The 25,592-nt window shown below is 37.2% G+C and overlaps 3 pseudogenes; all 3 read left to right on the top strand.

Moving 5' to 3' along the window:
• Positions 1 to 8,169: 8,169 nt before the first annotated feature.
• LOC106905998 (ladderlectin pseudogene) lies at positions 8,170 to 8,655 on the top strand (annotated as a pseudogene).
• Positions 8,656 to 15,803: 7,148 nt separating this feature from the next.
• On the top strand, positions 15,804 to 16,775 carry LOC106913797 (ladderlectin pseudogene; annotated as a pseudogene).
• Positions 16,776 to 20,545: 3,770 nt separating this feature from the next.
• On the top strand, positions 20,546 to 21,163 carry LOC106905996 (galactose-specific lectin nattectin pseudogene; annotated as a pseudogene).
• Positions 21,164 to 25,592: the final 4,429 nt, after the last annotated feature.

Below are 25,592 nucleotides of genomic sequence, written 5' to 3'. Positions count from 1 at the left end.
GATTTTTTTCTCCAAGTTTGGACAGCTCTTCTTGAAAGGGACAGTTAAAAACAATCAGAAAGAAGAGAAATGTTTGTGCTTTGTTGATCGTTATTAAATACTATGAATACTTACTGGTTTCTCTTACAGAAACTGAGCTGATTGCTGTGTCTTCTTTTCAAAGTGCATCAAAGATAAACTGGAGTGACATTATTTGAGTTTGCTTATTGTTCTCATCAGGTTGGGAGAAGGATTCAGATATCAGATTGTATAAATTAGTTATAACTAGTGTTTGAATGCGTAAACATCAGATGTATAAGCACAACTAACACAATATGAACATAATACAACTTTACACAAGTTCTCAAGTTCCAAGGTGAGGAATATTACACTAAAAATGTCTTCATGCAACACTGCATATTAATATATATAAAGAGCTTATTAATCTTTGACACAGTCGTTTGGGATGTGATTATTGACCCTTAGACCATTGACACATGTCTTTGCCCCTCTTGTCTCTGTCCACTTCCTGTCTAATCTACCGCAAAGAAATCTATGTGAATTATAGATAACATCTGTGCTGTTTTAGCCAAAACAAGTTGAGAGTAAAGCATAACAATCTTATATGCTGTCCTCTCAACTATGTTTTACTCATAGTTGAGAGGTTATGAACTGTGGAAACAGTTCAAAGTTTTGCAGGTATCTTCTGTCCAAGTGTGTCATTGCTGCCCCCTTGTGGTGGCTCACTTAGGGGAAACATTTTGTTTTGGAATAGTTCAGCCTGGTAATGTTATGATGGGGAAAACATCTGGCCATTAAAATTACAAATTACAGCCATAAGTTAGAATTTTATACATCAACCAATCAATCAAATTTTATTTGTATAGCACATTTCAGCAGCAAGGCATTTCAAAGTGCTTTACATAATTAAAATAAAAACATGTGGCATTGAATAAACAGTGAGCCAGAGAGAAATTTTAAGAAAAAGAAACAGTGAGAAAAAGAAATAAAAATAAATTAAAGTAAAGATAAAGAGATTTTAAAAAATAAATAAATAAAATAAAATAAAAAATAAAAACATTATCCACATGAGGACTTGCCTTATGGGGTCTTCTCATAAGGGCAAGAGGCTCTACAAGCCTTTCCTTCTGTAGGACTTTAGTCAAACGCCATTTGACAAAGACTCAAACCTTTAAAACTTCTTTACATAAAGAGATTAAAAAAATACATAAAGTAATTCTCACAAATTCATGCAGCAGTTAACCTAAAAATAATATCCAAACATTATGATGTTGTCAAACAGGCACGTACAGAGGGGGCGGGAGGGGCGCTGGGGATGATTGAGCACCTGCCCCTTTTGCTCCTTGCCCCCAAGTGCCCTTTTGGTCAATTTTTATTTATTTTTTTTTATTTTTGGTATTGTTATTTTCTAAGCCCTCTTCTGACACATAATAACATGTACTAAAATTATTTGGTTTTATGTTTATGTTTTGTTTTTTGTAAAAACATGATAAGCCCTCCGGTCACCTTGTTACCTTTGACCTTTTGCCCGTCACGCAGACGCAGTTGCCTCTCGCGCAGTGAGATAAAGCGGCTAACTGGAGCTCAACGTAGCTAACGTTCCAGATTACAGAACAGTTTTTGGTGAATTAAAAAAAAACATTTATGGTGAATAAAGTGGAGTAGACTTGCTTCTTGTCAGATGACTAAAAACGTTGAAGTATCGTTTCTGCTTCAGCACGGAGTAGCGGTTTAAGCAGAGAGGTAATGAAATACAACAGACACCGACAGGCCTCTGGGTCTGCCTTTCTCTGAAGAACCACTGAGCGGGAGGAGACAGCCAGGTGAGGAAAAACTGTTCCTATCTATCGAGTCAGTATTTTTATCATACAGACATTAGGCTGCTGTTGTTGTGCTATTAACTAGCTGCTAGCTAACGATTTTGCTAGCAAAGCTAGATAACTAAAAAGCTTCTTCCCTGTAATGATATCAGTCATTCTTCAGTATCGCTTATGCAATACGGAGCACATCGCCCGTCCAAAACCGATCATCTCCATAATGGATATATGTCTTCCAATTTGCTTTGCTGCATAATGTACATTGCATTTATTCTGGCGTTAGGTAAATGTACTTTGAAGGAGAATAGCACTTAAATAAAATACCAACAAGGATATTCATTTAGAATTAAAAATAACTCGCCCTGAATTACCATGATAGATGTAATGAAAGTGTCATTAATGAAGGGGGAAAAAACTCAATCCAGACTTTAAGTAAGTTTAGGGTCTGGTTCACAGAGTATGAAGTTAATTTCCCCCCCAATTATGCAATGAAAAAAAAAAACTCAGATAAGTAAAATTAAATTGCAATCAAAACTTTGGATTTGTAATGATTTTTTTTTTTTTAAACAAGACGTTTTGTTTAAAAAACTTTTTTTTAAAAATTAACTCATTTTTGTCTTGTGAACTTAGTTATTTGCCAAACCTAAATTTTTATTTGCACTCAGAAATCTTTTGTTGCGATTTTGGGCCCTGCTCCCCATGTCATGTGAGAATCACAAGCAAAACTTTGAGTCACAAACAAAAACTTAGAATAACGAGAAAAGATTTCTGACGAGCACAAATAAGTTTGTTTTGCAAATAATTTCTTCACTTCATGAGATAAAAATGTGTGATTTTAATTTTAAAAAAAGTTTTTCTATGCAAAACTCAGTAGGCTTTTCTCATGGTGACATGCATTAACTATTCAATTTTTGCTTTTGTTTTTCTTCAGTTCCACATTAAAGTTTGATTCAGCTCAGCTTTCCTGAATGGACCATCTTCATCTCCACTGCAAGTATAGCAAACAGGCAGCTCTTTTTATAGATTACAGTACACTAAAAGGTTGCATTGGGCCTTTGTTTATATTTTTAATAGTGTAATTCTGTAAAGACAAAATATGTCTGGCCTTGCTCTGATTTACATATCTTGCTAAATTGCAGGTTTGATATTGCAATACTTTCCTAAAACAAAATAGACCTGCAGAAAGAAATTACTAATAAAATATCTTACATATGCATAGTTGTATGCTCTATATAGAGATTTTCCTTAGCTTTGATTGTATATCTCACAATTTTGTAATTTATCATTGTTTATTAAACTCTGAAAGCTGTGTGGCTTTGTTAATATTCTGTCCTAGAAGGCGGTTAGATGTGCCCTTTTTTTTTTTGAGCACCTGCCCCTTTAGTGGTCTCTGCACGGCCCTGTTGTCAAACATTTTAACATAAAATACTCGCTGTTAATAAAAAGACAAACAGATTTCTGAAAGAGAAAAAAAAGAAGATGCAAAATGCAGCAACTAAAAATCTGAAATTTAGGAAGTGCTTGCAACATTTCCTGGCCACTAGAGGTCAGTATCCATTTATTTATTCACATTAATGGACTCTTTGCACCTCAGCTTCCACGTTTGGGGAAAAGCGGCTCGATTGTTTCCTATCTATTGAAAATGGCCTTTTACATTAGGTGCTTGCAGGGCTTGGCCAAGGTTTGTACATTGATCCGATGCACCAACAAGTAAGCTGGAGAAAGGTTTTAAGATGTACGCCTCGTTATACATTCACTGATACGAAGGCGAGTTTTATTTAAACTTTGTGGCTAACATTAACCTTAGCTTATGCTAGTAGGAAATATTCTCGGACATTGTTCTTGTAAAAATGTGCTATTTAAGTATGTAAACATTCTAACGAACAATGTTTTTCTTATTTTCAAGTATATTGTGTGTGTTTATTGTCGTTAGTGTCAGAGACTAACGGGGTTCGGTTACGGTTCGGCCTTTTTACTTCTAAAGCACAACAAGCCTCATAAGCTTAACAGTAGCACAGCTGTGGTGTCAGAGATCTGGTTCAGCGGTTCAGGTTCAAAGTTGTTGCTTTTAGAAAAATATGACCGTGTTGCTTAATGTCTCCGTGTTATTTCGTTTTATTACCTTTGCATGTTTCTTGTGAAGAGCTCAGATAGGACGGTGTTTACAGCAGTATGTACAGGCGGATCGGTTGCTCGGCTGTCTGGCTCTGGTCTGCTCTCTGGTTCCCATAAACTCTTTCAGGCTGAATACAGAAGTGATTCCATGGAAATAACTCAGGGAGGCTCCTTTATTTACCATGTGTATCCCCGGTATTTTTAGGCTGATCCGGAGTGAAGTGAAGGCTGCAAACTTTGCTGTGCGGCGTTAGCTTTAACTGGTAGTGGCAAATATTTACAAGCCACCATCTTCTTAATTCAGGATTGCTTGGAAATTAATGAAAACTTAAAAGCTCATTATATTAGGAAGACAACAACGTTCATAGTATTGCGTTTTTTGCATCTGAAATACGACTTAGTCTTTTCTACCAGTCATGGTAACTCAAAGCGGAAACAAGTGAGCCGCATTAGCTCCTGGAGATGTGACGTCAACGCCGTAGGTGCAAATAGCCCATTATTTTCAGCTCCTGCTTTGCGTTAAATAAAGTATCCATTTGCAGATGGTACTACAGTTTATGCATGCAATAAAATAGTGTTTATAGAGCAACAAAGACACACTGGTAGTTTACACAGTAATATTGCTAATGATGCCATTCCTGCCGAATGTCAAAAAATATTTTTAACAATGCATTTAAGAGATAAACATAAACTGATTAGGTTTACATGACCTTTAACTTCCACAAGGTAGTATCCAACCGGAAAAACCTGACACTGAGAAATGACCAATCAAATTAGTCCAAAACTGCAAAGCGCTTTGAAGACAGCCCCCTTACAGAAATATAAAAGAAAGTAGTTTATCAAATTCTTCAGTGGAAGCATACACCTTTCCATAGAAGAGACAAGAAGTTGGTCTTCAGAAGAGACTAAAACCCTATCATGCTGCTGTTCCTCTTATTTGGTCTGTCTCTGGGGGCCTTTTCTCCTTCAGATGAGCAGGAAGTGAAGCTGGAACGTGGCGACTCTCCCATGTTCTGGTACAGCTTCAATGGCTACAAGTATATCGCTACCCTCATGACCTGGGCTGATGCAGAACTCCACTGTTTGTCAGGGGGGAGTTGCAAATGTGTAAAATGAATACATTTTCAATTTATAGGTAGAGTGCACCTATTAAGACAAATAGAAAAAGTTTATGCAAAAAAAAAATACTTCCAACTATTTAAAAAAAAAGTAAAACTTTAAAACCGGTCAATCTGACCCGCAACATAACAGGAGGGCTAAAAGTAATATGGTTACCACTGCCCAGTTATTACAGCCATAATTTTGGGCGTAATAGGACTGCAAATGATGAACAACCATGAGCAACTGTTACTTTTCCATTTTACCAGAGGTGCAGCAATGATAAGAAAGTCCTTGAGTTGCAGCTGGTCTCTGCTGGTCAAACCTCATGCAGATAACTTGTCTTATGTTGTCAAGTGACACAACTGTATCTGTGAAAAACCATTGACTGGTGAACTGGATCGACCTCTGCAGAAACTGCAGAAGGTAATCTTAAAGTAGCAATGGCATAGTGCAGCAAACTCCAGTGGGTTACCAGAGAAAGTAATAAAGAAAACCTACAGCTGGTATCTATGGCCTCAATTATATTTACACTATCGTGATGATAACATAACTTCTCCAGAAGGAAACAGATAAAGAGTTCCTAAGAAGGAACTTCTACAGGACGTCAAAACAAATATTATAGCAGCTCATTAACAGGAAACCATTAGATCTCCTTTCTGAGGAATAGAAAAGAGAAAAGATATACTTCTGTCTATCCAGATCTCTCTTCAGCATTTATCCCTGCAAATAAACTCCAGCAAAACACTGAAATCTCTCAAATTCAAAAGCATCAGACTCCAAGAATATATTGCTCTACCTCTTTTTTTCTTTTAACTTTGAATTCTCTGCAAGTCTAAAGTAAAAAGTTTAGCATTAAAATATATACTTATATTTAATCACGTTTTCATCTAATGAAAACATTTAGACAGGTGAATTTTTTTAAAATTGCTTTTTACCGTTTAAATTTCACACACTGTGCTGCACTTGTTACCATCGGATGAACTTCTGCACTTCTACTTATTTTCTTTATCTCCTCAACAGGTTAAAGAGTATGTTCGTACTCCTCTATTTACACTGTAATACGTAGATCAACACAACTTTATAGAATGAACTCTCACTTTGGCTCTCACTGGTCTGTATGTTTTGAAAGCTTATTAAACACACCATAAATCTAAACTCTAATCCATCCACAGTCTGGAGAAAAAATACTTTGTGAAGTTGTTGATCGAGAACTTCATGCAACTTTGCGGTTCAAATGGATTGTAATCACAGATTTTTACAAAGAAGGAGCTTGGGTTCAGTCCAGTGGATCTAAATGTGATATTTTAAGTGGCCTGTTGTATCAGAGTTGCCTAATTAGTCATGGTAAATGAGCTTTACTTATATAGTGACCTATAACATTTTGAAAGTCACAAATCGATCCTTCAGACCACAGACACAGACATGGATAGTACATTACTCTTGTTCTTGCCTCGCTGCACTGGCTTCCTGTGCACTTGAGGACTAATTTTAATATTTTAGCTTTAACTTTCAAGGCTATCCTTGGCCAAGCACCTAAATACATTCTTGACTATTTTATCCTTCAGCTTTGTCTATACCTTCAAGGCAAATGTTGTTCAGTGTACCCCAAACCCATTTTTAAACCTATGGAGATGGTGCTTTTCAGGCGGTGGCTCAAAGGCTCTGGAACTCTCTCTCACTCCACAGACGCTTTTAAGAAACAACTAAAGACATTTTTATTCAGACAAACTTTTGCTTAATGTTTCTTTGGTTTGTTTGTTTTATAGTAACTGTTTTGCCTTTGTGAAGCTTGTTGTGATCTATATGCTTGTGAAAAGTAATATAGAAATAAAGTTTTACTTACTGACCTAAATTTCAATCTGTAAACATGGGGAAGAATCAAGATATTGCTTGCAGTTGGACTGTGCAGAACATATTTTTTTACGATTTAGAGTTGCATCTGTGACTCTAAATTGAATCTGTGACCGCTGGGTCAAATACTGAGGCCTCCAAATAGGAGTCTTACGCTTTACACCTGCAATGCTGTCGCACTCCCCTGTGATTTAATTAAGAAAAAAAAAAAACAATGTGAACTCAGTTCAAATATAAAGTTGTGAAAAGTGTGCAGAAGGAAGTTTTTGGAGTTCCAAAACAATTTCAAAATGTCAATTCCAGAAAAAGTGATGAAATGTAATGTTAATATTATGCATATTTGATTTATTTATTTAGTGATCAAACTTGTACTGGGTTACCAGAGAAAGTAATAAAGAAAACCTGCAGCTGGTATCTATGGCCTCAATTATATTTACACTATCGTGATGATAACATAACTTCTCCAGAAGGAAACAGATAAAGAGTTCCTAAGAAGGAACTTCTACAGGACGTCAAAACAAATATTATAGCAGCTCATTAACAGGAAACCATTAAATCTCCTTTCTGAGGAATATAAAAGAGAAAAGATATACTTCTGTCTATCCAGATCTCTCTTCAGCATTTATCCCTGCAAATAAACTCCAGCAAAACACTGAAATCTCTCAAAATCAAAAACATCAGACTCCAAGAATATATTGCTGTACCTGTTGTTTTTGTTTTTCTTTTACCTTTGAATGAGTCAAAGAGAATCCTTCCAGTGTTGTATGCAATCTAGAACTGCTGCATGGAAACCATCTTTGTCTTATGATCTATACATCTCCTTTATATTATAGACTTTGCTTCTGTGAAGGGGGACAGGATCAGCATCTGATGCTCCCAAAATATTAATATCGTTTTGTTTTATTCTTTCACCTTTTCTTGTTCCGCTGCATCTAAAGACAGGAGAACTGTGATCTGATGCACAATGTGATGAAAACTCCATCTCCTGCACTTTATGGGAATATGATTATTGAAAACGTGTTTGTGTGCACAACCGTAATGATAAGATAATACTTCCATGGAAAGGAATCTGATAAAGAATTGTTTTTAAGGATGGTTTTATGGGAAATCAAAACAAACACGAAAGTAACTCATTAACAGGACCACGATAGACGCCCTTTCTGATGGATACAAAAGACAACAGGTGAACTCCTGTCTCTCCAGAACTCTCTTCAGCATTCATCCCTGCAGATAAACTCCAGCAATACATAGAAATCTCTCAGAATCAAGAACATCAGACTCCAAGATGATTTTTCTGTTCCTCTTGTTTGGGCTCTCTCTGGCTGCTGAGGTTCCTTCAGACAGACAGGAGATGACACTACAGCGGGGCGGCTGTCCCCCGTTATGGTTCAGCTTCAATGGACGCTGCTACAAGTACGTCGCCACCTTGATGACCTGGGCTGATGCAGAGCAGCACTGTGTGAACCAAGGAGCCAACCTGGTGTCCATCCACAGTCTGGCAGAAGAGAACTTTGTCAAAATGCTGATCAGAAACTTTGATCCCACTGAGAGTGCCAACTGGATCGGACTGTCTGACATTCATAAGGATGGAACATACTTCTGGTCTGACGGGTCTCGATTCAAATTCATGTTTTGGAATGCAGGAGAGCCAAACAACCATGAAGGACCTGAACCTTGTGTGCACACCAACAGGGGCTCAGCCAAGAGATGGAACGATACATTGTGTAGACTCAAATACTCTTTTGTTTGTAAAGCTCGTCCAGTTTGCTGAGAATATAATTCTGAATCTACTCAATATGAGGAATAAAACATGCAAAGGTTTTTGTGTAATTAGTTTTCTCCTACATGATTTTTGACCTTTGTTTACCATTCTTTATAAATACTCCTTTGTTTGTTAAGCTTACCCAGTTTTCTGGTATTGCTATTCCTCACATGTGTTCATCAGATATATCAACTTAAACAATAAAGCTTTGAAGAAATTTGACTGAAATATGTTTAAATTTAAAAAACTGAAATGTTTTGAAAGAGATTGTGATCGCAAAATGTCTGTTTCACTGATGATAAAAATGATTAACTTGAACTTACATCTGAATGAACTTCCAAAGTAATATCAGGAAGACAATATTCTGGAGTGTTTGGCAAAACATGACAATGTGACACACTGAGAACTTTGCAATTTAACTATTGACACTAAGATTTTTTTCTGTGCATTAAAGAAATCTGAGCAAAATAAAAGAGTTATTTTCATTTGTTCATGTGTTGATGTCATAGGATCATGGAGATTGATAAAAATAAAACCACATTGGGGAACAAAAACTCAAACCCAGTTTCATGCACTGATTGACACACCACACAAGCAGCAATAACATCTTTTTGACAAATTGCATTCTACTTAGGATTCTATTTATCAGTGAAATACACATATCCTCCCAATCACGCCCAACCGACAGATATTGACACATATGCCATATTTGGGGTTTGTTTATTTCTGTTTCTTATTTTAGCTAGTGTTAAGATCCTGGGTTATTTTGGAGCTTTATTTATTTACTCTAGTTTGATTCTTCTGTGTTCCTCAGACTTTTCTTTGATTCTACTTTAATTCTAGTTTCTGTTCTTTTCATTCTTCTCATTGTTCTAGTTAGGTTTATCTTTCATTTTGAGTTATTGAATTGTTTCTTTGGTTAAGTTATTCCTTAGTGTCAGATTTATTTCCTGTTCCCCCTTGTTTCAGTATTTGATACTGTTTGCTAAGAGAAGCTTTTGTAAATAAATGGAATGAAAAATTAAGAGAAGCAGGATGTTTCTCAAAAGTTGCCATGCCATGTTTGTTGCAAATATATAAATATTTAGTTGTGACATAAATGTTTTTAGCCAATGATATCTCACTAACAGTACAGATTCCCTCTTTGCAGGGTATAAAAACCCCACATCAGTCATCTGTCTCTGCAGGATTCTTGGTTGCATTAACTTTTATAAAGAAATTCTAGCATAACTTCGGTTTATAATGAAGAAACCAACCTCCATACACGCAAAGCAAGAAAACTGCCCCATGTTCTGGTTCAGCTTCAGCAGCAACTGTGACGAATAGGTTGCCATGCCGATGACCTGGGCTGATGCAGAGAAGCACTGCGTGTCCCAAGAAGCCAACCTGGTGCCCGTCCACAGCTTAGAAGAGGAGAACTTTGTGAAACTGTTAATCAGAACTTTTGATCCCAGTCAGGGAATCAACTGGATCAGACTCACTGATTTTCAGTCATATTTTTCTGGTCTGATGGCTCCAAAGTCATGTTCAAGTTTTGAGAGGCAAACAACTCAGAAGGACCCGAACCCTGTGTGCACACCAACTGAGACTCTGACTGAAAGCGGAAAGAATAAAGTGTGAACGGACACATGCGCCTTTGTTTGTAAAGTTCGTCCAGCTTGTGAGTAGGTGCTGGGAATGTCATCCTGAATCCACAAATGTATTGATCTGAAATTATCAGGCTTGTTCAGATTCAATGCAGTACAGACCGCTGAAGAAGATCGTTCCTGTGAACAGCCATCGCCATCTTCAATAACACTTTGAAGAGTCTAAATTAATGAATTACATTTAATTAACCTTTGGGATTAATAAAGTTTGCTTGAATTTGATTAAAAAAAACAAAAACTTTGAGTTCAAACAGAATGAGGCAACGAACTTTGTTATTCAATGTGAGGATTCAAAATAATTTGACAATTTGGACAGTTTCATTTTCTAGGATCATAGGTTGAACTTTGATTTTCAATGTAATAAATAAGAAGATGGATAGAAGTAGAAAATGAAATGAGAAACAGAATTTCCTGAAATTGAGGAAATTAAAGTTTGAATTTCTGCTGTGGATGCAAAAATCTTGTTTCTGTTGGTTTCTAGGTGTTGGCATCTTATTTTTCAGGATCATATATGAAGTGTTATTGTTTATTTTGAAGAGTTTAAGATATATGACTCAACCTAGTCCCTGAACTTTTGCATCCTCAGTGGAACAATAACAGACAAAGTTTCCTTGTAAATCAACAACATTTAAGGGAACAGAACAAGGAAATTAAGAGAACAATAATTGTTTGACACACCTGCACGTGTTCCTTAACTCATTTTTTTAAGAAGGAACCAAACAGATTTAATGTTACTGATTATTTTGTTTCATACAGAAACATGATACCTTTTTTATTTTTTTTACTGAGCAATATATGAAAATTTATCCACAATTTTCAAAAACTAAAGTCACTGTGTCAACTATTTAAACTGGATCTAATGTACTGAATCATTGCAACCCGATAAAGAAATCTAAAGAGCTCCTACTTGGAGTTTTCTGGTTTAATTGTTTAATACAGTGTTTCTCAACCTTTTTCGGCCCAGCGCCCCCCAAGCCTTTATCCAGGTCCCTCACCGCCCCCCACCAAAGAATTTGTAGGCTACTTTGCACTGACTATTATTTTATTATTAATATTACTGTCACTATTGTAGATGTTTTGATTGTTATGCTTGTTTCTGTATTTATCATCAAAAATAATTTCCCAGAGAACAAAAAAGCCATGGGAATAGAAATTATTTTCACAGCTGTCTACGAAAAATGCAATGAGCATTCAACTTAAAATTGGTAGGCCTAACAGCAGCCAATCAGAGTGCAAAAAATATTCATGTTCTTTGTCATTTTCTATTTGTTAAATATTCCACAAAATGACCAGATAAAAGATGAACAACATGCCAGTTTAAACTTTGAACTATTTGCAAAACGACTGAGCTCTGCAGCATTAAAACATGGATAGAACTGTAGCTACATTAATCATAACTTTTCTTCTCTTCGGTGTTTTTGTGAGTTTCTGGTGGCGCAGCTCTGTGCTGCCTTCAGGAGAATGGGACATCAGAGTATCAGCCATAAAATTTCATCCACATGGCATTTATTGTGCAAACCAGAGCTTTCAGTGGAAAAAACATAAGTTCCAGATCCTTTTAATGTCATACAAATATGAGACAGAAACATGGATTATATCTTTATATAGACTTGTCTATTGATTTACAGATTAATAGTTTTACTGGACAGAAATTACAAAGATCAAATCTGGTTCTTAATCAAATCCTAATGAGTCAAATTGAAAGTGTCATGGAGTCACTGAACACCACCATGACATTAACATGAAATATAATATTGAAGAAATAAATATATCAAATCTAATTAAAAACATAAATAAGTGATAAGTTCTTTACTGTTATGGTCTGTAAGATATATTTATTCTCAGTACTAGATATAGTCTAATCAAACCCATGGCACTTCAACAAGATTATTTTACCTTTTATCTGGAAATAGTGTGTTTGTTCTTGCCAAACAGTCCTCTGTATTAATTATTGATCGAAAGGTCTTGCCATACCAGTTTATTCCTCTGTATTTATTTTAGTTTCTTAGTTTATTCTTGCATTTTGTTATTCATTCATTTCCATTTAGTTTCCTGTGATTATTATTATCCTCTCTTGGTTTATTGCTATGTCCACTTTAGTTTCTTTCCTGTTGTTAGATTTATTTGATCATTTATTGACCATCAGTAATCTTCACTCATCACCTGCTGCGCCTCCTAATGTCATGTTTCACATCATGTGTTGATTTTTCACTGTTCAGCGTCGGATTCTCTGTTTTTATGCCATAATTCACATCTATTTCTTCGCTCCGTTTTATGTCCAGCTTCTCCTGTTTCAGAGTTTTGCGGAATGTGCGAGTCGATTTTTTTTTCTCACTCCCTCTGGTGCGCAGCGTTCGGGAAACGTATCGATGGGGAAAAGGCAGACTGACTTAAACCTTTTAAAACAACGGAAACGATTTCTGTATTCTAATTATTGAAATTTAAAAGTGCTGTGTTGTTCTATCACCCCAGTTTCATACCGGACCACTTACAGCTCCGGTGTTAACGCTATAAAATGAACGCTCTCTGTCGTGGTATCACCATGGAGGAATTTCTTTATTTAAATGGGTTCATTTTTCAGAGGGATACACAGTGAGGGTATCGTGATTTTAGTAATTACATGTTTATAAGATCGATTTTCTGTTGTCCTTCCATGGAAGTGTGCAGCCTTCAAACGGAAATAAAACACTTTTTAATATAAGTTGCTGCTTTGACATGATCACATTACTGCCAAAACATTTGTACAAAAATACCAGACAAAGTGAATCACAGCAACGTCATCAGCCGGCGTAACGCTGAACTGATGTGGTGAAGCTAGCAGGAGCGGAGCTACAAGCTACAAACACTGAATAGAAGAAGAGCTGCCATCGATACTGTTGCAGCCAAGCATGATTTAATGTTACACAATACAGTTATATCAAGTTGCTCAAAGTCTAAACTGGTATTGTTCTGGGCTGATGCAGAACTCCACTGTTTGTCAGGGGGGAGTTGCAAATGCGTAAAATGAATACATTTTCAATTTACAGGTAGAGTGCACCTATTAAGACAAATAGAAAAAGTTTATGCAAAAAAAAATACTTCCAACTATTTAAAAAAAAAAGTAAAACTTTAAAACCGGTCAATCTGACCCGCAACATAACAGGAGGGCTAAAAGAAATATGGTTACCACTGCCCAGTTATTACAGCCATAATTTTGGGCGTAATAGGACTGCAAATGATGAACAACCATGAGCAACTGTTACTTTTCCATTTTACCAGAGGTGCAGCAATGATAAGAATGTCCTTGAGTTGCAGCTGGTCTCTGCTGGTCAAACCTCATGCAGATAACTTGTCTTATGTTGCCAAGTGACACAACTGTATCTGTGAAAAACCATTGACTGGTGAACTGGATCGACCTCTGCAGAAACTGCAGAAGGTAATCTTAAAGTAGCAATGGCATAGTGCAGCAAACTCCAGTGGGTTACCAGAGAAAGTAATAAAGAAAACCTGCAGCTGGTATCTATGGACTCAATTTTATTTACACTATCGTGATGATAACATAACTTCTCCAGAAGGAAACAGATAAAGAGTTCCTAAGAAGGAACTTCTACAGGACGTCAAAACAAATATTATAGCAGCTCATTAACAGGAAACCATTAGATCTCCTTTCTGAGGAATAGAAAAGAGAAAAGATATACTTCTGTCTATCCAGATCTCTCTTCAGCATTTATCCCTGCAAATAAACTCCAGCAAAACACTGAAATCTCTCAAATTCAAAAGCATCAGACTCCAAGAATATATTGCTCTACCTCTTTTTTTTCTTTTAACTTTGAATTCTCTGCAAGTCTAAAGTAAAAAGTTTAGCATTAAAATATATACTTATATTTAATCATGTTTTCATCTAATGAAAACATTTAGACAGGTGAATTTTTTTAAAATTGCTTTTTACCGTTTAAATTTCACACACTGTGCTGCACTTGTTACCATCGGATGAACTTCTGCACTTCTACTTATTTTCTTTATCTCCTCAACAGGTTAAAGAGTATGTTCGTACTCCTCTATTTACACTGTAATACGTAGATCAACACAACTTTATAGAATGAACTCTCACTTTGGCTCTCACTGGTCTGTATGTTTTGAAAGCTTATTAAACATGCCATAAATCTAAACTCTAATCCATCCACAGTCTGGAGAAAAAATACTTTGTGAAGTTGTTGATCGAGAAATTCATGCAACTTTGCGGTTCAAATGGATTGTAATCACAGATTTTTACAAAGAAGGAGCTTGGGTTCAGTCCAGTGGATCTAAATGTGATATTTTAAGTGGCCTGTTGTATCAGAGTTGCCTAATTAGTCATGGTAAATGAGCTTTACTTATATAGTGACCTATAACATTTTGAAAGTCACAAATCGATCCTTCAGACCACAGACACAGACATGGATAGTACATTACTCTTGTTCTTGCCTCGCTGCACTGGCTTCCTGTGCACTTGAGGACTAATTTTAATATTTTAGCTTTAACTTTTAAGGCTATCCTTGGCCAAGCACCTAAATACATTCTTGACTATTTTATCCTTCAGCTTTGTTTATACCTTCAAGGCAAATGTTGTTCAGTGTACCCCAAACCCATTTTTAAACCTATGGAGATGGTGCTTTTCAGGCGGTGGCTCAAAGGCTCTGGAACTCTCTCTCACTCCACAGACGCTTTTAAGAAACAACTAAAGACATTTTTATTCAGACAAACTTTTGCTTAATGTTTCTTTGGTTTGTTTGTTGTTGTTTTGTAGTAACTGTTTTGCCTTTGTGAAGCTCGTTGTGATCTATAAGTTTGTGAAAAGTAATATAGAAATAAAGTTTTACTTACTGACCTAAATTTCAATCTGTAAACATGGGGAAGAATCAAGATATTGCTTGCAGTTGGACTGTGCAGAACATATTTTTTTATGATTTAGAGTTGCATCTGTGACTCTAAATTGAATCTGTGACCGCTGGGTCAAATACTGAGGCCTCCAAATAGGAGTCTTACGCTTTACACCTGCAATGCTGTCGCACTCCCTTGTGATTTAATTAAGAAAAAAAAAAAAAAACAATGTGAACTCAGTTCAAATATAAAGTTGTGAAAAGTGTGCAGAAGGAAGTTTTTGGAGTTCCAAAACAATTTCAAAATGTCAATTCCAGAAAAAGTGATGAAATGTAATGTTAATATTATGCATATTTGATTTATTTATTTAGTGATCAAAATTGTACTGGGTTACCAGAGAAAGTAATAAAGAAAACCTGCAGCTGGTATCTATGGCCTCAATTATATTTACACTATCGTGATGATAACATAACTTCTCCAGAAGGAAATGGATAAAGAGTTCCTAAGAAGGAACTTCTACAGGACGTCAAAACAAATATTATAGCAGCTCATTAACAGGAAACCATTAGATCTCCTTTCTGAGAAAATACGGTATATGAAAAAAAATCTAAATGCTCTCTGGTATTGTTCAGAGGGCCGGACCAAATGCGGAGGCGGGCCGTAGTTTGGGGACCACTGATCTATACATTTCATTTGTGTTATAGTTAGACTTTGCTTCTTCAAATGGGGAGAGGATCAGCATCTGATGCTCCCAAAATTTTAACATTGTTGTTTTGTTTTATTCTTTCACCTTTTCTTTTTCCGCTGCATCAGAAAACTGTGATCTGATGCATAATGTGATGAAAACTCCATCTCCTGCACTTTATGGGCATCTGATTATTGAAAACGTGTTTGTGTGCACAACCGTAATGATAAGATAATACTTCCATGGAAAGGAATCTGATAAAGAGTTGTTTTTAAGGATGGTTTTATGGGAAATCAAAACAAACATTAAAGTAGCTCATTAACAGCAACACGATAGACGCCCTTTCTGATGAATATAAAAGAGAACAGTTGAACTCCTGGCTCTCCAGAACTCTCTTCAGCATCCATCCCTCCAGAAAAACTCCAGCAAAACTCTGAAATCTCTCAAAATCAAGAACATCAGACTCCAAGATGATTTTGCTGTTCTTCATGTTTGGTCTCTCTCTGGCTGCTGTTGTTCCTTCAGACAGACAGGAGATGACACTACAGCGGGGCGGCTGTCCCCCGTTCTGGTTTGGCTTCAATGGACGCTGCTACAAGTACGTCGCCACCTTGATGACCTGGGCTGATGCAGAGCAGCACTGTGTGAACCAAGGAGCCAACCTGGTGTCCATCCACAGTCTGGAAGAAGAGAACTTTGTCAAACTGCTGATCAGAAACTTTGATCACGCCGATGGTACCAACTGGATCGGACTGTCTGACGCTCAGAAGGATGGAAGATACTTCTGGTCTGACGGATCTCGATTCAACTTCAAGCTGTGGAATAAAGGAGAACCAAACAACTCAGGAGGATCTGAACCGTGTGTGCACACCAACTTTGGCCCAGCCAAGGGATGGAATGATAAAGTGTGCACAGCCAAATACTCCTTTGTTTGTAAAGCTCGCCTATATTTGCAATAGCTGCTGACAATGTTATTCCAAATCTGTTCAGCTGTTTTAAATTTGTTGATCAGAATATATCAAACTAAACCTGTGTGTGGGATAAAAGGTGCAAATGTTTTGTATAATTTGTTTAACTTATATAATTGGACCTTGCTTTATCACTCCTTCTTTGTATTCTAAGATTATTATTCTTTAGATGTGTTGATCTCTTTAAATGTGAGATATAAAATATATATGTGCATCGTTGTTGGCAAAATTTTATTTTGATGAAGTTTAAAAATATTTTTATTTGTGATACCATGAAAAACAAAGCTTTGAAGGAATTTGATAAAAATATGTTTAGATTTTAAGGTTATAAAAACTGGCTGCCATGTCTCATTTTGTCATTCTGATGGAGAGGAAGTAGAACTACTACTACAGGTATGTTGCCTCATGTATGCCCTGGGCTGATTCAGAGCAGCACTGTGTGAATGAAGGAGCCAACCTGGTGTCCATCCACAGTCTAGAAGAAGAGAACTTTGTCAAAAGCCTGATCAGAAACTTTGATCCCACTGAGAGTGCCAACTGCATCAGACTGTCTGACGCTCAGAAGGATGGAAGATATTTCTGGTCTGACGGGTCTCGATTCAACTTCAGGTTTTGGAATGCAAGAGGTCGCCTCAGCCAAGAGATGGAACGATACATTGTGTAGACTTAAATACTCTTTTTGTTTGTAAAAACTCGTCCAGTTTGCTGAGAATGTAATTCTGAATCTACTCAACATGAGGAATAAAACATGCAAAGGTTTTTCAGTAATTAGTTTTTTCCTACATGGTTTTTGACCTTTGTTTATCATTCTTTATAAATACTCCTTTTTTTGTGAAGCTTACCCTGTTTTCTGGAATTGCTATTCCTTGGATGTGCTCATCAGAAATGTCAACTGAAACAATAAAGCTTTGAAGGAATTTGACTGAAATACGTTTAAATTTCAAAAAACCAAATGTGTTGAAAGAGATTATGATCGCAAAATGTCTTTTTCACTGATGATAAAAATTATTAACTTGCGCTGGCGTTGTGAACTTACATCTGAATGAACTTCCAAAGTAATATCAGGAAGACAATAATCTGGAGTGTTTGGTTGGATGCAAAACATGACAATGTGACACACTGAGAACTTTGCAATTTAACTATTAACACTAAGATTTTTTTTCTGTGCATTTAAGAAATCTGAGTCAAATAAGAGTTATTTTGATTTGTTCATGTGTTGATGTCATAGGATCATGGAAATTGATCAAAGTAAAACCAAATTGTGTCATGTTTGTGTCGAGTTTCCTAACCCACATGCAGAAACAGTCCAGAGACAGGAAATACAATAGTGAGATTTATTTACAATGAATACAAACAATGAGAAATGGAATCCTAGGTTCGTCTGGCAGATCTCAGGGCAACTAGGGGAGGACAGAGATGATTAGTCAGGATCCAAGGAATTTTCTGTTTGGCGGAGGCTGAGAATTATACCTGTTCAGGGGCAGTTTTGGACCGGGGAAGGACCTTGAGGGTCTAGAGGCTGGTCAACGGGTTGAGGGCTGAGGTCGGTGGCGGCGGCAGAGGACGGATAGGTAAGACTCTAGGCGGTGAGGGTTCGGTTAAGGGTTGGTTGTTGACCTGATAACTCAGGACCAGGGCAGCTGTGAACACAGAGACAAGAAGGGTCAGAATCTAGAAACAGATCCAGGTATAAGTAGCTCAAGGTAAGCCGGTACCGTTACTGGCTAACACTCTGGCAGAGAAGTGTCAGCATCCTCCTCCACTTATACGCCTCCAAATGAGTAGATGGAGGACAGGTGTGCAGACGCCGACTCATGCCCCCAGGATGAAGGTCTGAGGCTCCCTCTAGTGGAGAAAAGCTGACAAACCTTAGGATCCCAACAAATTGGGGCACACGAACTCAAACCCAGTTTCATATACTGATTGACACACCACACAAGCAGCAATAACATCTTTTTGACAAACAGCATTCTACCTAGGATTCTATTTATCAGTGAAATACAAACATATAAATATTTAGTTGTGACATAAATGTTTTTAGCCAATGATATCTCACTAACAGTACAGATTCCCTCTTTGCAGGGTATAAAAACCCCACATCAGTCATCTGTCTCTGCAGGATTCTTGGTTGCATTAACTTTTGTAAAGAAATCCTAGCACAACTTCAATTTATAATGAAGAAACCAACCTCCATACATGTAAGGCAAGAAAACTGCCCCATGTTCTGGTTCAGTTTCAGCAGCAACTGTGACGAATAGGTTGCCATGCCGATGACCGGGGCTGATGCAGAGCAGCACTGCGTGTCCCAAGAAGCCAACCTGGTGTCCCATCCACAGCTTAGAAGAGAAGAACTTTGTGAAACTGTTAATCAGAACTTTTGATCCCAGTCAGGGAATCAACTGGATCAAACTCACTGATTTTCAGTCATATTTTTCTGGTCTGATGGCTCCAAAGTCATATTCAAGTTTTGAGAGGCAAACAACTCAGAAGGACCTGAACCCTGTGTGCACACCAACTGAGACTCTGACTGAAAGCGGAAAGAATAAAGTGTGAACGGACACATGCGCCTTTGTTTGTAAAGCTCGTCCAGCTTGTGAGTAGGTGCTGGGAATGTCATCCTGAATCCACAAATGTATTGATCAGAAATGATCAGGCTTCTTCAGATTCAATGCAGTACAGACCGCTGCAGAAGATAATTCCTATGAACAGCCATCGCCATCTTCAATAAGACTTTGAAGAGTCTAAATTAATGAATTACAATAACATTTAATTAACCTTTGGGATTAATAAAGTTTGCTTAAATTTGATTTAAAAAAAACAACAACAAAAAATGTTGAGGTCAAACAGAATGAGGCAACAAACTTTGTTATTCAATGTGAGGATTCAAAATAATTTGACTATTTGGACAGTTTCATTTTCTAGGATCATAGGTTGAACTTTGATTTTCAATGTAATAAATAAGAAGATGGATAGAAGAAGAAATGAAATGAGAAACAGAATTTCCTGAAATTGAGGAAATTAAAGTTTGAATTTCTGCTGTGGATGCAAAAATCTTGTTTTTGTTGGTTTCTAGGTATTGGCAACTTATTTTTCAGGATCATATATGAAGTGTTATTGCTTATTTTGAAGAGTTTAAGATATATGACTCAACCTAGTCCCTGAACTTTTGCATCCTCAGTGGAACAATAACAGACAAAGTTTCCTTGTAAATCAACAACATTTAAGGGAACAGAACAAGGAAATTAAGAGAGCAATAACTGTCTGCCACACCTGCACGTGTTCCTTAACTCATTTTTTTAAAGAAGGAACCAAACAGATTTAATGTTACTGATTATTTTGTTTCATACAGAAACATGATACCTTTTTATTTTTTGTACTGAGCAATATATGAAAATTTATCCACAATTTTCAAAAACTAAAGTCACTGTGTCAATTATTTAAACTGGATCTAATGTACTGAATCATTGCAACCCGATAAAGAAATTTAAAGAGCTCCTACTTGGAGTTTTCTGGTTTAATTGTTTAATATATAATATATAGATTTTGAGAAGCTTTTAATCAAAAAAATTAAATGTTGTCTTTTGATATTATTCTATTAAAATGTTATCCTGAAATATGTAATATATAAATATGAATATGTCAAACTTTTAATTTTAATAAGACGTCTAAAAGGCTGTGCTACTGAGTACAGCTTTTATTATTTTCCTATAAATGTTAACTGATGTATTGATCAATCATTACACTCCAACACTGCAGACGCCCTTTCTTAGTGCTATAAAAGGAAGCAGCCTGCCGTTTGCCTCTCCAGGATTCTCTTCAACATCCATCACTGCAGAGAAACTCCATCAAGATCTTCAGATCCCTCCACATCAGAGGCATCGAGCTCCAAGATGATGTGGTTCCTCTTCCTGTTTGGTCTGGCTCTGGCTGCTGAGCCTCCTTCAGATGGACAGGAACTGAAGTTGATGCGTGGCGGCTGTCCTTTGTTCTGGTTCAGCTTTGAGGGTCGCTGCTACAAGTATGTTGCCTCAAGGATGACCTGGGGAGAAGCAGAGCTCCACTGCGTGCAAGAGGGAGCCAACCTGGTTTCCATCCACAGTCTGAATGAACACAATTTTGTCAATTTGCTGATCAAGAACTTTGATCCTACTCGGTCACAGACCTGGATTGGACTCACTGATATGCATAAGGAAGGAGGGTGGATTTGGTCCGATGGATGTAAATACAGATTTTCCCGCTGGGATTCTGGACAGCCTGACAATTATCGTGGAAATGAAAACTGTGGACTGACCAACTATGGGAGCAATTTTTACTGGAATGATGGTGTGTGCTCAATTAAATTAGCTTTTGTCTGCGCCACTCGCACAGTTTGTCCCTAGACAAAAAAATATATATATATTGTAACTGTGTTGCATTTCTTGATGATTGTTCAGTTTAAATTCAACCTATTTTTTTCCAACAAAACTAAATGGACAGGCATATATGTGGAAATGTGATTTTTTTTTCTTATAACTGTCTTATACAACCATCAATGTAATCTTTGTGATAAACCACTGTAAAATGCTTTCTTTGTGTGGTTCTTATTAAAGAGAATATGACAATGTTTTAGATATTTTATTAAATGTTTCTTCTAGAATTAATGGAGGCTTATCCCACTAATCTATCGATGAGCATAAGGATCTTGCTTATTTTTACATAAATGTTTTCCTTCTGTATCAGTGTTGTTGGGGGAAAGAAAAAATAATTAAAACAATAACTGATCATATGCAAAAAATACTTCTTGCTAACATTTCATACAATTAAAAAACAAATGTCTCTTTCATTTTGGTGTTTTTACATTTTAGCTCTACAGATGATTATCCAGATTCTTCTCATGACAGATGGTTTGATCAAGAATTGAGTTTATTCTGTGGAATATGTAGAACATGGAAGACTGCAGATTTTTTTAATTAGCAGCAAAAATGTAATATACATCAACAAAATATTAGGAGCTTTGAAAATGATCAGCTACCCAGTTTTTACTGAAATGATTCAAAAATGTGATTTGCATAATTTTTAAATGATAAAATGAGGATATAGCCTTTTAATGGTCAACAACTATCTCCACAAATGTAAATGCATTTGGTATTTGCGCTAACCCACACAGAATCCAAATTATATACAGACAGCCCTTATATAGGGCCTATAAGATATAATAAATTTATAATTCTTCTTCTTTTTAATTATACTATTATTAATAAGAATATTTAGAGTGCACAGAGTTCTCTGTCTATCCTACGCACAGACTTTACTGAAGGTAATTTAGATGTTTAAGTAAAAAATGAGAATTGACATTATTTTTCATTTTCCCCTCAAGTATTATTTAAATTAAATTATGTGAATGTATGACTTGAACACAATAATTGCTTGGTTTATTAGCATTTAGTTGCAATTTGCCACACATATTGTATGTGAGTGTGTCAGAAATAAAACAAATGTGCAACATCATTTTAGAGGATTGGGTTGGATCGTGGCTGTCTGAGATCAATGGTGCAGCAGTTACTTTGGATTTAGAGAGGGGTGATTTTACAATGAGATGGTGAAAGACCTTCAGTTGGAGAAAGGTTGACTGAGTGTTAAAGAATATGCATTTGCCACATATCTGAACATACATATGTGATTAATTCAACTTATGATGCTTAATTCACAGATGATGCTTTAGCAGGCAAGAAAACAACATAAGCAAGGCTGAGGAACTGCCATGTGGCTGCAACCGTGCTGTACTTCATGTTTCTTCCACTGCTTTTTTGATAACTACCAAGAATGACCACTAGATGGCATTGTTTAGCACTTTGTCTTTTTAAAAAATCCACACAAGTCCTGATCAAAACATTCCAGCTCTTATCTTGCTCAGAGATTTCTCTAGGTAGGCCATAGGTTGATGTCTTTTCATTCATGATGATAAAAACAGGACTGCAGAGCACAGCAAAGATAAAGACTTCTTACAGCATTTATGGGAACTGCACAAGGAAATCAAAGTAGGTCCGGTTTGTTTCAGGTATTCCCCAACCAGTGTTGTGGTACTCGAGATCGGTCTTGGTCTCGAGTCCGGTCTTAAGACCGTTTTCTGATGGTCTCGGTCTCGTCTCGGACTCGACCGCATTTGGTCTCGGTCTTGTCTCGGTCTCGGGCTCTGAGGACTCGGCATTTTATTTCAAGACCAGTCGAGACCGCAACTGTGAAAATATCACTAAACGTGCAGCATACTGTCCAGTTTATTTGTTAACATCTTTGTTTTCAGTGGATGCAAAACTCACCGATTAAAATCCAAGCAACTACGCGTTTCTCCCCCTCCCCCTCCCCTCTCCACCTTTCACTCGCGCACAGTGCTACTCCCTCCTCCCCCTCCACCCTCCCCACCTTTCACTCGCACGCGGCGCTCCAGGACATGCGCAGTGGTTTTCTCTCAGCGGCAGAAAATGTTTGTCTAATTGTCAGTAATATAATAGCGCTGCATAAATAGTAAGAAATCCGATGGCCAGAGCTAACTCAGCAGCGCTTCGTTTTCAGAGAAGATGGGGACAACGTCTAACTATTTTCGTCACTTAGAAAAGTAGCTCAAAGAAGGTAAGCTCCGTTAACGTGATGTTAGCAAAGCTAGCTGTACAGAGACACATAAGAATTTGTGATGAAAAAAAGTCACTCACTGCCTGAATTATTGTGCGGAGATGTTGACTGACTTGTCGCATATATAGGACAACGCTATGTCCAAAAGTCTGCAATATAGTGATGTGACATTCAGAAACAGTCGATTCTTCTCCACGGCTCTTTATTTATTAGATAGGACTGGAGTGTCACACACTGAGAGCCGTTGTTCTATCAGATTACCATACACTGTCAGAATAGCATACGTGCAGTGAGTACCATGCCTGCGCATGCGCATTAAGAAGTCCGACCGTCAGAGGAGTTGTCAGTTCACCATATGCAACAAGTTATGACGAAAATAAGTCATTAAATTGTTTTCAATGATAACTATATAGATATACATTTGTTGTCATGGTTGCAAAGTGTATTTAAAGCAGGTCTGGCTGCAGCTGGAGTCAGCTACAACACACGCCCGTGTAAAATTCACTTAACCGCTAAGTCAGGATGCCATACAACTGTTAATAACAGATCTACGTCATGATTCTATGTTGCTAGCATACATGCAGTGAGTACCATGCCAGCGCATTCGCCTTAAGAAGTCCAACCGTCAGTGGAGTTGTCAGTTCAGCATATGCAACAAGTTATGACGAAAATAAGTCATTAAATTGTTTATAATATGACATAATATGATAACTAGATAGATATACATGCGTTGTCGTGGTTTCAAAGTGTATTTAAAGTAGGTCTGGCTGCAGCTGGATGCCATACAACTGTTAATAACCAAGTGTATGATGATCTACGTCATGATTCTATGTTGCTGATTAAATAAAATCATATGGTAATGACAGCGTATGCATGTCTGAGCTAAGCGTACGACTATCTGGCAACGTATGCTGATCTGACAGAACACCGTGAGTTCGTGTTAAGAGTATGACGATCTGACCTGACAGAACACCCGTTCTTTGTTCTAGTAATGCTCTGTGTACACTGCATCATTATTTAATTATGTACGTTGATATTTAAATTAACAAATAACTAAAACACAAGAACGAAAGAGCACGCAGAGCATGCACATTGCTCTTTGTTTTTGTTCAAAGTGGCAGCTGTAATGTCTGCCATGGTGTCAGACTACCTGGCTTCATGTACTGGGATAGAGAGTGAAAACAGTCCCGATGAGCGCCTTCTGTTTGGTTACTTCTTGCTTGTTGCTCCTTGGTCAGTGTTCATGGTTGAGCGTTATTTACCGTCAGGGCATTGCCTCAATTGCTATGTTTAATGGTGCAACAGTGGTGGATTCTTATATGAGCAATATGGGCAAATTCCCAGGGTGTTATGTTTTTAGGGATGGCACGAGACCATCACACATTGTAACACAGAAATGGAATATTTAATATTGGTAAAATGTATTAAGTATTTAATATCTAGGTGTTTTTATGGGAATATGGATCTTTCAGATTATTCTGAGAAGCAATTTCGATCATATTTTACATTTTATTGTGTCATGTAGCACGGCCGCTGGTCTTGGTCTTGACTCGGTCTCGACTTTCCTCGGTCTTGGTCTTGACTTGGTCTCGGACCCTAAAAGTCTTGGTCTTGTCTCGGTCTCGATACACTCTGGTCTTGGTCTTGTCTTGGTCTCGGGTTAGGTGGTCTTGAACACAACACTGTCCCCAACACTATTTATTCTTTACATGCAATTGAACAGTATGGAAGAGTCTATATTCGAACCGAATCTCTTCTGGATTCTGTTCGAATAGATTCTGAACAGAATTTGTTTTTGGATAGAGCTTAGTCAGTAATTACATCTGTACAATGTTGCAGTAATGTTATGCAGCTGTTGGATGCTGTGCCCTTGGCTTTCCACAAACAATTTGGTAGGAGTCCTAATCAAAATTCCTGTCGTTCCAGAACTCTCTTCTGCATTCATCCCTGCAGACAAACTCCAGTAAAACATTGACATCTCTCAGAATCAAGAACACCAGACTCCAAGATGATTTTGCTGTTCTTCATGTTTGGTCTCTCTCTGGCTGCTGTGGTTCCTTCAGACAAACAGGAGATGAAAGTGCAGCACAGCGCTTGTCCCCCATTCTGGTTCGGCTTCAATGGACGCTGCTACAAGTACGTTTTTTAACATTTGTTTATTGAAAATGAGAATATTATTAAATTACATTTTGCGGCTTAAGC

Source organism: Poecilia mexicana, unplaced genomic scaffold, assembly GCF_051168715.1.
Source record: "Poecilia mexicana isolate PSO_F unplaced genomic scaffold, ASM5116871v1 scaffold_11, whole genome shotgun sequence".
Lineage (NCBI taxonomy): Eukaryota > Metazoa > Chordata > Actinopteri > Cyprinodontiformes > Poeciliidae > Poecilia > Poecilia mexicana.
The sequence above is the reverse complement of the archived record's forward strand: the minus strand, read 5'-3'. Positions and strand labels throughout refer to the sequence as shown.